Raw genomic sequence first — 13333 nt, forward strand, 5'->3', positions numbered from 1 at the left:
GCTGCGTGGTCCGTTGACCATCAAAACTTCCGCCGCCGGGTCGCTGCTGTCGCATTCGGATGCGGTCTCTACGGAGCCAGTCAACAGATCAAACAGGCCGTAGAGAGTTTCGTCGGGCTCAATCGCCGCGACTTGAGGGGTGGCCGACTGGCGGGCCACCGCATGCTTCACCCACCGCTGAAGCCTCGACCGACCGGTGCGCTTGCTCCAGCGGGTCGCAGGGAGGGGGAAAGCTGCTGGAGTCGACTGGTATTGGGTCGACGGTTGCCGCAGGAGGACGCCGCGGACGCACGCGCGAAAGTGCGTCGCCCCACGGGCGGGGAGCGCGTCGGCGTCGAGTGGTGCCTCCTAAAGCCAAGCGGAGTCGTCGGCGATAAACACGAGCGCGTAGAGACGGATCTTGCGGCCCTCAGCCAAACCTCCGCCCGGAACCATGATGAAGGGGATCGGAAAAATTGCAATTTCTCCAACAAGTCGCTAAGACACCTGCCCCACGGTGGGCGCCAACTGTCGTGGTTCTAAGACTGACAGTAGAATAAGGGGGTAGGAATGTAGCGGCAAGATCCTAGCTATGGAGGAGTTGTACACAGGAGTTTTACGAGTTCAGGCCCTTCTCGGAGGAAGTAACAGCCCTACGTCTCGGAGCCCGGAGGCGGTCGACTGAATATATGTGTGTGAATTACAGAAAGTGCGAACCTTTGTCCCAGAGGAGGGGGGTGGCTTATATAGAGTACGCCAGGACCCCAGCTCCCCTCCGTTATACAAGGTTCAATGCTCATAAAGGAGGGGCATTATTGGTAACGTCTATAATAAAGTGTTGTAAATGCCCATAAAGCTATGGTTTAAGTCTTGACCGTTGCAGAGTGAAGGGTTTCTCGTCTTCTGGTGGTCGAGTGTCTTCAAGGTGGTCGAGTGGATGATGGTTTCTCTTCGACTGCTTCTGATTCTTTGTAGAGATGTCCTCGGGGAGGGTATGTTGGACAGATCCATGACCCTACCTTAGGTACATAGCTTCATCAGCTTCCTGTTACCACCGTGCCGTTCGTCAACTGTGACTTGTCCGGTCCATTTTTGAAGTTTCCGTTGGGTAACAGCCCTACGCAGGAAAATCGATGGTTATTCTTTTTCAAACAGATTAGACAGCTAATAAATCTCCTAAACGACGTATACATACAGTTAAAAATAATTGGGATAAACCCCTCAAGAAATAATAATTGGATAATCAAGGCGCAAATGAACAAATTTGTAAAATATGGGCACCAAAAGTTCAATCCAATAAATCAATAGAAAAATCGTATGAACTCTAACATTCGTATGGATTTTCTTTCAATCAAATATGCCTTGACAGGTATTCTTGAAGATACTGCACATGAACTCCTAATGTCCAGCTAACAGTCAGCACTTGGTATTGAGCTAAGGAAATCATAATATCCTTGGAGCTTTGATCGAATCTTCAACGTTTTCGACCATACACTGATATGTCTATACATTATCATGCAGACCACCAACAAATAACTTGTCGTCACATGATATTTCGTCCAGAAAGATCACTGACATGGCTGGCCTGATACACTCCAGTTAGATCGAATGTGAACAGACAATATTCTGAAGAAACAGATCAGTTGGCCATGTTCATGTACATGTCAACCTAACACAAATCTCAAGTCCGATGACTGGTATATGAACAATGCACGTGTATACCATGTGACGGGGAAGGCGAAACCTGTGTATACACACGTGTATGCCTGGCCTGTGAACAATGCACATGCCCATCCATGATCAACATAGTACTGTAACTTCCATACAAAGTGAGACAAATAACATATTCCCTCGGTCCAGAATTAACTCCATACAAAGTGAGACAAATAACATACTCCATCCATTTGGAATTAACTGTCGCTTAAATGAATGTATCAACAATGATTGTACATGAGTACTACTTGTTCGTCCCATAATGTGAAAAATGTTTTTTGACACTACACTAAAATCAAAAAACATTTTATATTATGTGACGAAGGGAGTAGTTCTTACCATCGGTGACGACATAAGCCGCTCGAGCAGCCACGGCAACGAGCAAGAAGAGCGCCGTATAAAGAGTGCTCTTCTTCTTTCTTTTTTTTGCGGGGAGTATAAAGAGTGCTCTTCGTCATGGCCTCCAACAGTAACCCTTCACATGATGGTCTATGTGGTTCCTTAGGTTGCACTTGTACCCCTTGTCTTTCTCGAGCTCTATATGTGGGTAGAGATGAACCAACAAATCAAGCTACCGCAGTACGTGCCCGCCGGCCGTGTGGTTTCAGCACTCGGTTTTGGAGTAAACCATCCTAGACCAGTGCAAGGGCTTATATTAAGCCCTGTGGCGCTTATTAGCGGCCGGCCTGAGCCTGACACACCGACGACCAAGCATACCCCGCGTAGCGAAGGGCGGCCACCGCCCACCTGACCGATCACGGTGAGATGCGTCGGTTGGCGCAAGGGAACGACTTCAGGCATCTCTGGTTCGCTCTGGTTTCGAGGGTCGCGGCTCGAGACGACGAAGATTGCCGTACGCGTTGGGTAGTGGTGATCTGCAGACCGGCCGGCCGGCTAGCTGCAGCCGCGGCAGGGGGAGACTCTGCGTGCGTTCACGTGGCTGCACGACACGTCGGTGTGGCCAGTAGAGTAGAAGTTTCCACCTGAGTTTCCACGCGCACGCAGTGTCCGATTTGTCGGCTCTCGTGGCATTTATTTGGTCCAGACTCCATAGGGCAGCCGGCTGTGGCGGAGCAAGCAGAACTGTTTTATAAACCAGAGGTAGTACAGCCTAGTTTTTTTTTCGCGGCCCGAGAACCGGCACATTGGGCGCCGCAATTGTCTAGTGGAAGCTGGAGATGAATAATCTCTCCATTTTTCGCTATTTTTCTGCTAATACGATGAATCTTCTCCTAGCCTTGTAGTACTCCCTCCGTTTTCTTTTACTTTGCATATAAAATTTGATCAGTTAAACTAAACAAGATTTGACTAAATTTATATCAAATTATCAACATCTACAATACTAAAGTTATATGGTAAATGAAAGTTGATTTCATGATGAATCTAATATTATTGATTTCATATTGTGAATACTGATATTTTTTCTAGTCGAAAATTACAAAGTTTGACATTTACCAAATTTTAAATGCAAACTAAAAAAAACGGAGGGAGTATAATTTGTTCTAAAACGGGTTTGTTTGGGTTTAGTTAACCTTTTGACCTCTTTCAAAACTTATTTCATCTTCTGATCTTTGATGATAGCTCCATTTATATTAGCACCACCAATAAACGTGGCTGTACTATCATCATCATACATGGTGTCTTTCATTGTCACACTCCTCGCAATAAAAAACTCTCCCAGGCGCAGGAAGAGAGCGCCACCATGGCATATAGGGGCCCGCGCGTATGGCGAAGTAGTGATGTTGGAGGCTTGTTGCCGATAATAAGTGAAAATATCCCATGTCTAAACCTGTGGGCCCTAGATTTGGAGTGATGGATAGCGACGTTCGTTGGCACGTCTCCTTCGCACCGGACCACGCCACGGCATGCACCATCACCCTCACCGACGGGGAGATCCTTCTCCGACGAGGGGCTCTTCGGCTCGTGCTGATTGACCAGAGGGGAGTCACGGTGGACGCGCGTTATCTCTGCGAGAGGGAATGTGTTCACATCGGGCAGATCGTGTCCTTCCCGTGCCATTTCGCTAGGGTTCGGGATCGGATCCCGGCGAACGCGGCGGTACACGGGAGCGCGACATGTCTCGGTGGGGGCGGAGTGCATGCGCCGGGTAGGCACGATGCAGGTAGGATTTCTCGGGCCCCAGGCATCCTAGGCTCGCGCCCGGGCATGGTGGCGCCGCCCGCCGCGGATGCTGGCCACGTGGACGGAGATCGGGGGATCCATGGCGCCGATGCTGGCCGCGCGAGGGGTACAAAAGCTCAAGACCGAGCGGCTCGTCCCATTCTTGACCTAGACGCTGCCCTTACCCACCTCTGGGTGGCGCCGCGAAACCCTAGATAAAAAATCTCGTCTTCATTCGGGTGGTGGGAGGGAAAGATTGGCGGTGATCCTAGATCGTTTGCGGAGGTGGTGTCCTCCTCCCCGAGCGAGCCCAAGGTTATGGAGGGGTTCGGCGATCGGAGTTTTCCTGGAGGAAGGCGCGAGGGGTTCGGATTTGGTCGAATGGGGCACGGGGCCGGTCGCTTCGATCGCGGCCGGGGACGCGGGCGCTTCTCCTGGTTCAGGGAAGCGAACGGCGACGACATCTCCACCAACAAGAAGACGGCGTCGGCCTCCGACGACATCGAGCGCTAGGACGAGGCGGCGGAACGCACCAAGAGGGCGAGATTTGGGGGGGGGGGGGGGTTGGGTGGAGAAGAACCCTAACACCTCCGGATCTGAAGCGGCGCTCGCATTCAAGAAGAAGCCGATGCTTGGTGCTACATCTCGTGTGATCCCTCCCAATCAAGTGCCCCCTTCCAAGGCTTATGATCCATGTCCTATTTGCAAAGCTACTAGCCATTCTCCTGCTAGTTGTCCTGTCAGGACCCCGACTCAATGCCACATCGATCTAGCATGTAACACCTCATATCACTTTGCGGCCTCACGCATGGTATCCCCACGGGTGTCGCCTTACCTTTGCCCGGGACCGTTTGCGCCTTTTGGCACACGTATATGACAGTGTCGCTAGCATCCATATGATAAGGAGCCCGGGCTGACATGGCTAGTCGTAAACCCAAAGTGGCACTAACTTACAGGGACAGGCATCCATGACCCAGCATCGAACGTGTCGGTCATCAGCGAGTGAATCCAGGCTGTAGCACTGGGCTAACAGGACTCCGGTGAACCGGGCTGTAGCGGGCTAACAGGACTCCGGTATTCATCGCGTGATATTTCCCCGAAGGGACAGACACAGGATCGAAGAAGGACACATGCCGGCCAGCCTAAATGTTCCGGAGCAGTAGCAAGCTACCAGGGCTCAGTGGAAGCACTAGGAGACATTTCCCGGTAAGATAGACTACTAAGGATAAACAACTAGATAGTCAGATCCCACACATAGCAATACACATTACATGTACGCATAACATGCAAGTATGTGTTGTACAACATGGCATCACAGCATAACTCAACAACTCATATAGATAAAGGCTCAGAAGAGCCATCATAGTATTTATTACAAACAGGGGTCACATGACCCAACATTCAGAGCAATCAAGCAACAAACGGAAGCATTACATGTCTGAGTACAGACATCTATAAATGAAAAAGGCTGAAAGCCTGACTATCTACAACGTCCGATCAAGATCGTAGCTGAGGTACAAGCTACTTGTCGAAGTCTATGAGAACACTAGTAAGACCGAAGTCTCCGCTGCAAAAACATAAATAAAGCAACATGAGTACAAAGGTACTCAGCAAGACTTACATCGGATCCTATCATACATGCATTTGTATCAAGAGAGTAATGTGGAGTTTAGTTGCAGCAAGCCAGCTTTGACTCTGTGGCTAACATGTTCTACGACTACCAGAACTTCTTTGAGGTGATATGGCGCACACGAGTCCACTAATCACCACACAATACACCACTATGGATTCATTCCCGTCTCCCTACGAGAAGGCCATCCATAGCACTCACACTTGTCTTGAGCATTTTATAGTATCCACTTCAAGTTGTCTATGTACCATGTAAGCATCCAAGAAGTCCATAGCCGCGGACCCGGCTATTCGAATAGATCATGTTAACCCTGCAGGGGTGTACTTCTTCACACACGCTCTCGCCACTTACCGCCATGCACACTCATGTATCTCGGCAACCTTCAAGCGGAAGCCTGGCTAGGGTGTCGGCCAGGACCTGACTAACCACACAAGACTCTAGCCCAGGTTTATCGCCTATTCGGGTTCCATCCGTAAGGAGATCTGGCCGGGGTGTCGCTCACGGCCCCAAACGATGTGAGCAGGGTTCCCAAGCCCACCATCCGGGTGCCACTTGGTACACCGTGCCACCTGTGCCTAGTCTGTCCCAAGCCCACCCTGCCGGGTGCCACTCAGTAGAAAAATAGCACTACCTACAAACACCAGAAACTAGTTGCGACTCCTGGACAGAGATCAAGTTGGTTAATAAGTCGAGAGGGCTTGGAGCGCCCGGAGCCCAATGTGTGGTAGTATCGAGTCATTGGACAACATACATAGAACTCAGTGCTTAAGGATGGTTCCAATGAGACAACCCACCATGTACTCCTACATGGCCTCTCACCGCTACCTTTACTAAATCGTGTTCACACACTTCACTCTCAGCACCAGAACATATCGTAACACTCCAATTCATTCCCAATGAATCAGACCTGACACACTCTAAGCAATAGCAGGCATAGCATGGTAGGAACACAACATGGCTCAATCAACTCCTACACATGCTAGTGGGTTTCAACTATTTACTGTGGCAATGACAGGTCATGCAGAGGAATGGGTTCAACTACCGCAGCACAAAGTAGCAGATGAATCGTTGTTGTCCTAATGCAATAACTGAGAGCAGGGCGAGAGAGTAGGATTTTATCGGAATGAACAAGGGGGTTTGCTTGCCTGGTAGATCAACAAGGGAGGCACTGCTTCATAGACAGGCACTCTGGAACGGACTCCGGAGCAGGACCTATCGAGAAGGAACAGTGTCGGCAATCAATACACAAACATATGCAACAATATGATGCATGAACATGGCATGAAGATGTGATGCTGTTTGAGCTAATGCAACTAGTACTCATTTGGTTTGAAGTCCATTTGAACCATAAGCTCAAATGCAATTCTAAATTAAGTCTCTTAATATGCCATAATGTGTTTACTCATATTCAGCATGTATAAGTTGGTTTGTCATGCATGAAACTAGTACAGATGGAAAGGTTGCATTTTTCTGATAATTTTTCATATATAAATTATTTCAATCTGAGCTACGGTTGAATTTCTATGAATTTTTGAAGTTTAAATTATTTTCTGGAATTTCCTGAATTAAAATAATTCCAGAAAATAAATAATTGCGTCAGCATTGAGTAAGCATGACGTCAGCAAGTCAACTGCGGCTGACTAGGTCAAACCTGACGTGTGGGGTCCACACGTCAGTGTCATAGTTAGTTAACAGGGGGTTATTTGCTTAATTAAAGGATTAGGGGGGTCGGGGCCCACTGGTCAGTGTTAGTGGCTAATTAGGTTTAGTTAATATTTAACTAAAATTAGCAGGGCCTGGCCCCACTAGTCAGCGACCCTGGGGGGTCAAACCCCAGGTCAAACAAGTCAAACCCGCCGGCGGTTAGTCGCCGGCGAGATCCGCGGCGTACTTGTGCCCCGGGTTTCCTCTGTGGTGCTCCAAATGGCGCGCGGCTACGTGCGTTGGAGAGCCAGCTCGATGGCGCGTCGGGCGGTGGCCGTGGCTGGGCCTGGGGTGGCCGGAGTCGACGGCGGCGAGCTCGGCTGCGGCTGCCGGAGTTCGGTCGTGCACGAGAGCGCGTTTGGAGCGCGAAAAGGGAGAAGCGAAGCACTAGGGATGCTCTACGTGGCCCTACGAGCTTGTTGGACTCGCCGGGGTGACCAAATGGTCACCGGAGCTGCGTCGACGGCGAGCTCGGCGGCGGCGAAGGTTCGGCCATGGTGGGAACGACAGCCAGAGGGCGAGCGCGACCAGGGAAGAGAGGGGAGAAGAAGCAGGGCTCACAGAGGACTTGCAGGCTGCTCGTTGTGGCCGGGGACGCGCTGGAGACGACGAGGCGGCGATGGCGATCTGCGGTGGCCGGAGGTGAAGACGATGGCGATGGCGGCGTTCCAGGGCGTCCGGCGCCATGCGTCTCGTCGAGGAGGCGTAGCCCACAGTGGCGGAGCGCATGGACACGATGGAGGGACGAGGGGGAAGCGGTGGCTACGGCTACGGTGGACGGCGGCGATGAGCACCGGTCGGCTGCGCGCGAGAGAGAGAGCAGAGGAGGGGGAAGGAACGAGAGAGAGTGAGAGGGTACGGGGGGGGGCGACGTCCGAGGCGTTCCAGGGCGACGAGGAGGGCGCCAGGCAGGCAGAGAGGGAGGTGGCGTGGCGCGGCGGAGCGCGCGCGCGTCGGGCACGCGCCCATCCCCCTGTCAAGGACGAAGACGATAGAGGAGGGCCAGTGGGCTGGGCCGGTGCTGGCTGCTGCTGGGCTGCACAGGGAGGAGGCCCAGGTAAGTATCCTTTTTTTATAACTGTTTTCTTTTCTATTTTTCTGACATATGTTTTGATTTAGTAATAATACTAAATCAATTTATTTTCTTATGCCCATTTTTGTAGGAACTAGTGGCATTATTCCAGAGCTCCCCAACAAGTGGCATAATTTTTGGACATATATTAATATATATATATAACTAATATATTTCCAATGCAAATATTTATGCATTAATTCCAAATGCCCAAAATAAATACTTATGAGCTCTTAAAAATATTGGTTTGATTTTTACCTCTGTCCAATATTTTCAGAGAGCAAGATGAGCATTTTCTTGGACCCTTTTGGAGAAATTTTTATTTGGGTCATTTCAAAAATGATTCTGAGGGTTTCACAAATCCTCATTTCAAAATTAAATGGAATTTAAACATGATGCACAAATGACTAGCTGGTCTAGGTCATACCAGACTAGGGATGTGACAACTCGCCCCCACTTGAAAGAATCTCGTCCCGAGATTCAGGGGTCGACGGAAAGAAAGTGGGGTACTCCAATCGCAGACGATCTTCTCGCTCCCAAGTAGCTTCTCTCTCGGAATGATGAGACCACTGAACTTTGAGAAATTTGATGTTCTGACCTCGGGTAACACGCTCTGCTTGATCAAGAATGCGAACCGGGTACTCTCGGTATGTGAGGTTATCTTGAAGATAAAGCGTTTCGTGGTCCACTCCGCGGATGGGATCCGAGAAGCAACGCCTGAGTTGAGAGACGTGGAAGACATCATGAACTCGAGAAAGATGTGGGGGTAGTTCCAACTGGTAGGCAACCTCTCCTTGTTTAGCGAGAATGCGAAAGGGACCAATGTAACGAGGAGCCAACTTGCCCTTGATACCGAAACGATGGGTACCCTTCAAGGGAGTAACCCGAAGGTAAGCTTTGTCGCCAACTTCATAAGTCATATCCTTATGATGACGATCATACTGGCTTTTCTGACGAGACTGGGCTGTTTTCAAATTCTCACGAATGATGCAAACTTGCTCTTCTGCCTCCTGGATCATGTCTGGTCCAAAGAATTGTCTTTCACCGGTATCTGACCAGTTCAGAGGTGTTCGACATCTTCGTCCATAGAGAATCTCAAAAGGAGCTTTCTTGAGACTGGATTGGTAGCTATTGTTATAAGCAAACTCGGCGAAAGGAAGGCATTTCTCCCAATCCATACCGAATGAGATAACGCAAGCTCTAAGCATGTCTTCGAGAATTTGATTGACCCGTTCCACCTGACCACTCGACTGAGGGTGGAAAGCGGTACTGAAGGAAAGATGGGTGCCCATGGCAGTTTGGAAACTCTCCCAGAAATGAGAAGTGAAAAGACTGCCACGGTCTGAATTGATCTCTAGTGGAACACCATGAAGTGATACTATTCGAGAAATATATAAGTCAGCGAGCTGACTAGCAGTGATACTCTCTCGAACAGGTAGGAAGTGCGCCACTTTGGAGAGACGATCAATGACTACGAAGATAGCATTATTCCCTCTCTTGGTCCTGGGAAAGCCGGTGATGAAGTCCATACCAACTTTATCCCATTTCCATTCAGGAATAGCTAAAGGCTGAAGGGTGCCAGCAGGCCTTTGATGCTCTGACTTAACACGACGACAAACGTCACAGTTAGCAATAAACTAAGCGATTTCTCTCTTCATCCTAGTCCACCAGAACCTCTGGCGTAGGTCATGATACATCTTAGTACTACCGGGATGAATCGTGAGAGGAGATTCATGCGCCTCCTTAAGAATCAATTGTCGCAGATGTTGATTCTTGGGAACCACCAAGCGATTCTCAAGGAAAACAACACCACGATCATCCATAGAGAAACATCCACCAACTCCCTTCTTAATGTTTCTCTTGATCCGAGAAATTCCTGTGTCTTGCTTTTGAGCAGCGACAATCCGATCTTCAAGATCAGGTTTCGCCACCAAGGTAGAAAGGAATCCGTGAGGAGCAATGTGAAGATTAAGCTTACAGAATTCCTCATGGAGAAGTGGTTGTCCTTGCTGCAACATGAGATTGTTGCAATAGGTTTTACGGCTTAGCGCATCAGCCATGACATTGGCTTTGCCTGGGGTGTAGGTAATCCCTAGATCATAATCTGTGATTAACTCCAACCAACGTCTTTGCCTAAGGTTCAGATCTGGTTGGGTGAAGATATACTTGAGACTCTGGTGATCGGTGTAGATCTCACAACGTTTACCAAGAAGGTAATGTCTCCAGGTCTTGAGTGCATAGACTACGGCTGCAAGCTCTAGATCATGTGTAGGATAATTCTCCTCATGTGAATGCAACTGTCGAGATGCATAGGCAATCACATGACGATCCTGCATAAGAATGCAACCTAGTCCCTGTCGTGAGGCGTCGCAGTAGATAATAAAGTCTTTAGTGAAATCCGGTGGCACAAGTATGGGAGCAGAAGTCAGGCGTATTTTCAGTTCCTGAAAACTGTACTCACACTGTGGGGACCACTCGAACTTTTTATCTTTCTTGAGAAGTTCCGTGAGGGGTTTGGCTACTTTGGAGAAGTTTTCAACAAAGCGGCGACAATAGCTGGCTAGCCCAAGGAAACTCCTAACTTGTTTAACGGTCTCAGGTGGAGTCCAATCAAGAACGGCTTTAACTCTCTCGGGGTTGACAGCAATGCCCTTACCAGAGATTACGTGGCCTAGGTAGGTCACTTCTGGCAACCAAAATTCACACTTGGAGAACTTGGCATAAAGGCGGTGCTCTCTGAGTTTTTCTAATACAAGTCTAAGATGTTCGGCATGCTCTTCCTCGTTCTTCGAGTAAATAAGAATATCATCGAGGTAAACCACGACGAACTTATCTAAGTACTCCATGAAGATCGAGTTCATCAAGCGGGAGAATGTGGCTGGGGCGTTGGTTAGGCCAAAGGACATGACGGTGTACTCATACTGGCCATAACGAGTGACAAAAGCTGTCTTGGGAATGTCCCCGTTTCTGATCTTAATTTGGTGGTATCCTAACCTCAAATCCATCTTGGAAAAGATTGAGGATCCAGCGAGCTGATCATACAGATCGTTGATCCTGGGGAGCGGATATTTGTTCTTTATCGTGACCAAATTAACGGGACGATAATCTACAACCATCCGGTCCGTACCATCCTTCTTCTTGACGAAGAGGACGGGGCAAGCCCAAGGAGAAGAACTAGGACGGATGAAACCTTTTTGCAAGGACTCATCAAGTTGTTTCTTAAGCTCGGCTAGTTCTAAGGGTGCCATCTTGTAAGGTCTCCTAGAGATTGGAGCTGTTCCTGGGATAAGATCTATGACGAACTCTACATCTCTGTCAGGTGGAACACCTGGCAGTTCCTCTGGAAAGACATTCGGAAAGTCACGGACTACCGGGATATCTTCAAGGTCTGGAAGAGGGCTGGCATTAAGAGAATAGAGCTGACGCTTTGCAACTCTAGTGGAGACAATGACTATCTTGCCAGATGGGTGTGTAAGCTGAACAGATCTTGTGTAACAATCAATCTTGGCATGATGAGCTGTCATCCAGTCCATACCCAAGATGATATTAATATCTGAGGACTTGAGGGCTACAAGTGATGCAAGGAATACAAGTCTGTCAACAAGGATTTCATTACCATAGCTGATTCTGGTGGTTTGCCATCTAGACCCTGGGGTTTGGATTTCAAGCGGAATTGGCATATCACAAAATGACATGTCGTGCAAACGAGCATAGCCTTCAGAAATGAAGGAGTGGGATGCTCCAGTATCGAATAGAACTGATGCTGGGTGACAATTGACAAGGAGTGTACCAAGAACGACATCTGGATCATCATGAGCGTCTTTAGCTGAGACGTGATGCACACGTCCACGTTCAGTGCGAGCTAGCTTGGCACTGATCGTCTTGCTCGATGGCTTAACACAGCCAACATGCTTCTCGGGCTGGTTTGGAGCATAACTAGCTTGAGAGCAGTCACGTGCATAGTGACCTGGCTTCCCGCATGTGAAGCAAGTCCCTGAAGTTGCACGTGGACCCACATTGACAAGCGGTCTACCAGTAGGCCTGGGTGGAACATACGACTAAGCTGGGGGAGGCACCACATGGGATGGCCTCGGTGCATATCCGGAAGGAAGAGCGGAGTTTGGAACCCAAATCCGGCGCTTTTGAGAACTAGAACCGGAAGAAGATCCCAAATCACGGGCGTGCTTACGAGACTCCTCGTAGATGAGCTGAGCTGTCTCTGCATTGATGGCTTTGTTCACAAGGGCTTGGAATGTATCACAATGATGCAGGTGGAGATCACGACGCAACTTGGGGTTGAGACCCTTCCGGAACCTAGCCTGCTTCTTGGCGTCCGTGGGCACTTCTTCTGTGGCATAGCGAGCGAGGTTCTCAAACTCTCTACTATAAGCATCAACAACCACCTTACTCTGGGTGAAACTACAGAACTCTTCTCTCTTGCGATCAATGAGGGCTTCAAAAATGTGATGCTCGCGAAAAGCCTCAGTGAAATCTCTCCAGGTAGGATTCTGGCCAGCTGGAAGCATAGCCTCATAGTTCTGCCACCAAAGACTAGCAGGACCTTCCAGGTGGTATGTGGCATAGGTGACCTTGTCATCTTCAGCTACGTTTGTGGAACGCAACTTATGAGTGATGCTACGGAGCCAGTCATCTGCATCGAGTGGCTCGATAGAATGATGAAAGGTGGGTGGGTGCAAACGAATGAAATCATGAATGGTAGCAGACCCTTTGAACTGATGTGCGGTGTTCTCCTCGATGTGTGCCAACAAGCGGTTAGACTCACGCTTGTTCCTCTCCATTTCTAACATGAACTGTGTCAACGAAGGCGGGTCGGGAGGATCCTCATCCCTACCATCTCCATGGTTCTAGCTACGAACAGTAGAACTTTGCTTAACTGATGACATCCTGAGAAACGAAACCAAGGACGGAATCAGCATCATCTATAGGCTATAGAATGTAGGATAGGATAATTAGTAACTCTCGAACTCCTAGGGAAATTCCGGCAGCATAACGGTAGTAAAATGCTCAGAATGAGACATCCTACTAAAAATGGGGTGGTAACATACTCATCAGCATTACTCAAGGTTCTGAGATCATACTAAACAGACTACACC

Source organism: Triticum aestivum, chromosome 2A, assembly GCF_018294505.1.
Source record: "Triticum aestivum cultivar Chinese Spring chromosome 2A, IWGSC CS RefSeq v2.1, whole genome shotgun sequence".
Taxonomy (NCBI): domain Eukaryota; kingdom Viridiplantae; phylum Streptophyta; class Magnoliopsida; order Poales; family Poaceae; genus Triticum; species Triticum aestivum.